Genomic DNA, 4,257 nt, shown 5'->3' with positions numbered 1-4,257 from the left:
GACTATCACCAGTTTCACCCCGACCCCCCACCTACACCTCACAGGCCCTACCATCGTCACCACCACTACCACCACCCGTACACTAGCCACCCACACACCCTCTACAACAACCAGCAGCATCTGTCCCATCACTACAACCACTAAAACCACCAAACACCCACACCACCCCTATCCCCACTACCACCATCACCATCACCACCACCACCACAGTGACAACCCCCCACCGCCACCGCCACCGCCACCACCACCACCACCACCACCACCACCATCGCCACCACCACCACCACCACTGCCACCACCACCACCACCACCACCACCACCGCCACCACCACCACCACCACCACTACCACTACCACCACCTCATCAACATCACCGCCACTTCCATCTGTACGAAAACCAAAACAACTACCACTGTTACTGCCACCACCACTACCATCACCACCACCACCACCACCACCACCACCGCTGCCGCTGCCATGGCTGCCAATCCCTCCACACTACAACGACAACCATCACCGCTATCAGAACCGCCATCACCACCCAAACATTGTTGGCCAGATGTTAAATGTTAAGAGAATTCCTGAGAGCTCTATATTTATTGACGAGCCGCCGCATTTCTTTCTTTCCTCTTCTTGTTCTTCTTTCCTTCTCTTGCATTCTATATAATTCTTCAACTGTGCTGTTACATGCCTCACCCTCTCAGTCTCCCCCTCTCTCCTCCATTCTCTCTCTCATTCTTTCTCTCTCTCTCTCTCTCTCTCTCTCTCTCTCTCTCTCGTTATGTATGTATGTATGTATGTATGTATCTATCTATCTATCTATCTATCTATCTATCTGTCTGTCTATCCACACATGGATGCTGCCTTATATTTTCTTAGCTTGCATTATATTTCTTCACTGGCACCAGCCTCAAATAACACAACACCTCACCATCCACCGCAACCCCAGCCCAGGACCCTTTGTGTGGTCGTTCGCTTCGCTAGAAATTACAGCAAAATAGCCTTAGAATCACAACTTACGGTTATAATGAGGGCAAGCCAACGAATGAACCTCTCTGCGGTTGATCTGCTTTCTAGATGTAGCAGTCAATGTCGCTCAAATTATACCCTAGCCTCTGAAGGAGCATAAGTCAAAGAAGGATTTGTATAGGGACACTCATCTCGCTAGAAATAGCACTCATATTTCCCTCAAATTAAACCCTGCGTCTTAGGATAGAAAGTGAGATGTTCGATAATGTAATTCCGGGTTTCTTAAATTATAACTTACCGTCTGAAAACGAGGAAGGACACATTGAAAAATGGCAGGCAAAAAAGCAAGAGATCGTTGTTGGAACACCTACTCATAGATCAGCTCGATCAGGGCTGACCTGGGGTTAGATAACTAATAGTAACAAATACAAAATGCTAGAGAACCAGGTTACAGTTGTTTTTGTTGTTTAGCCTCAGGTAAGCCTTGATCGAGCTGACATGGTGATCATTTTGTTTTTTCGGTAGTAATTATTTTGTGATACATAAATTCGGTAGTAATTATTTTGAAATACATAATCCAATAAGAAAGAGAATTCGGCTGCTATTTCTAGCCGATCGAGTAACAGCATAGTGACTGTCTCAGTACACGTGCCTCTTCTTACGTCTGTACTAAAGTCACTTTCCAACAACGATGTCTACTTTCACTTTCAATCTTTCTTCTTTCCTACCGCTTCAGTAGTCGAGCAAGTAAGTCTCTATATTTGTACTTTGGGTCGATCCAATGCTTATACACATCTTCCTTCCAGATTCCAGTGTCGACCTCATGGGACGCGACGTTGTCTTCTAGCCTTGAGAGGTATCTTTGAAATAAATACCAGTCATCTACCGCGGTTGATGCAATCGACTTTTTTCTTTCCTTCTTCCTCTGTCTCTCGTTCTCCCTCCAATGTTTCTGGCTGTGTGACAATTTAAGAAATCTATATTATTCTCAGAATTCTTTAATCGAATACTCATCTCTTTACTGGCTTCAGTTACTGGACGACGGCCAGGTTAGTGAACTACTTACAAAGGTTTTACGCCATATAACATCGATCACTATTTATTGAATATCGAATAATTGTTTTTACGGTATGACATACAGGAACACACAAACAGTCACATTAACTCCATCCATACATACTCACACACACACTCGCATATATATATATATATATATATATATGTGTGTGTGTGTGTGTGTGTGTGTGTGTGTGTGTGTGTGTGTGTGTGTGTGTGTGTGTGTGTGTGTGTGTGCGTGCGTGTGTGTGTGTGTGTGTGTAGCAATAAGAAAATGGAAGGGAATAGGTGGTATTCATCCACTTGCAGACATTGTATTGTGTCAATTTACTTGTTTATTTGTTTACTAAAAAGTCAATAATAACGATATACAAACACATGTGACATATTATGTCATATCAGTACTTAAAAAATGACATATAGTGACAGAAAATGGGATAATGACTTACAGCTGTTTCAGTCTAGGGGTGACATGCCTCATCCTATCTATATCACTCCAGTAGACTGAAGTAGTTAATAGATGAGATAGATGAAATAGAGGTACATGGGTGATTCTCTAGGCCTCTTCGGGGATTTTATAAAGTTCATAAAAATATACAAATATAAAAATATAAAAACCGTAAAAAACCAGCAGTATATTGGATAGATATTATCCCTTAGTGGGTTGGATTCACAACCCCTAACTTATATATATATGTATATATATAAAAGAAAAATGATGACAAAGGAATAAACAATCATCATATGAGCTTCATTAGTCTACAATTGTTTTTTGTGGAAAGATGTAGTGGACTCATACTTAAATTCCAGAGTGACATCATATAGCTTCCTCGGAACCTACTCAGATACTCAGCTCTAAGTCCGCTGCATCTTGTTGCAGAAACAGCTGTAAGCTAATGAAGTTCATAAGATAATAGTATATCCCTTTGTCATCTCATTTTCTTCTTACCGCTCTGTACTCTACTAACTCTCGATTCTGAAACATAAGAATATTGAGTTCTACACCAGGTTATTAGTTTCGCAATACCTAAGCAATACACGCACACACACACACACACACACACACACACACACATATATCTATAAGTGAGCAATGCCTTAGCAATATATATATGAGTTTGGGGAGATATATTCTCCGGGCGGATATCATGTTAGCTCTCAGTTCAGTTCCAGCTGACGGCTGGCCACAACGATCAGTATCCAACGTCTGTACCTACAATTAGTTGTGAGTCAATCCGTGAATTCTTCCTATGGGTTATGCCGTGGGTCCTACGCTTGACAGTAAAGGTTGCCTGGAGTTTATATTAACATCAATAATAATAAAGAGCATGGAGACTTGTACATTCACAAAATTTATTTGATAGTTATATACAGCATAATATAATGACCTACACGTGTTTCCGCTGCAGTGGCTACTCACTGTTGCACATACGACCTTGCAGTATTGTGGATGTACAAGTTTCCATGCTCTTTATTATTATTATTATTCAGTAGTTTTATTTTTATAACGTGCTTTCACTTCACTACCGAGCGCAGCTCTGTGCGCCTTGGGTATGTGCTGTGGTTTGCTGTGGTGCTCTTATGTTTACTGTATTGAAAGTGTTTTGCGTAGAATGTGTGCAGTACCCAGTAGTGCAATTGTCTGTATGTTATATATATTTGTAAGTCCTGGTGTTTTTGTTATGTATTTGTCTGAATATTTATTATTATTATTATTATTATTATTATTATTATTATTATTATTATTATTATTATTATTATTATATAATTAATCAGAAAAAAAAAGACCCCAGAGAGTTGAGATAAGTAAAAACAACAACGCGAGGATTTCGTACATGCAAAGTTTTAATAAGACGCTCAGAGAAGGAAAGAAATGGTGTTTTATATTTCGAGCAAAGCACTTCTTCAGAAACAGGAAACAGTATATGCGCATCTGTGTGTGTGTGTGTGTGTGTGTGTGTGTGTGTGTGTGTGTGTGTGTGTGTGTGTGTGTACTTGTATATGCTTGCTACTAAGCGCTCTTAGGGTGCGGTATTTTGTTCAGAGAAGTCCCTTTAGAAGCATAGTATTTAAAAAAAAATTATATATATTTCACAGACAAGTGAAACGAACTGCCCTGTGGGTGAATTAGAGCCACAAATATTGATATTTCGCAGTTGTTTTCTTCTGTTCATCTATCTGCTGATTCGCAGTAGCGCCGCTCAAGTAGATCAAAATTCAAACTTTGTATTAG

The sequence above is a fragment of the Octopus bimaculoides genome, chromosome 7, assembly GCF_046866305.1.
Source record: "Octopus bimaculoides isolate indiv1 chromosome 7, ASM4686630v1, whole genome shotgun sequence".
Lineage (NCBI taxonomy): Eukaryota > Metazoa > Mollusca > Cephalopoda > Octopoda > Octopodidae > Octopus > Octopus bimaculoides.
Note: the sequence above shows the minus strand (reverse complement) of the source record.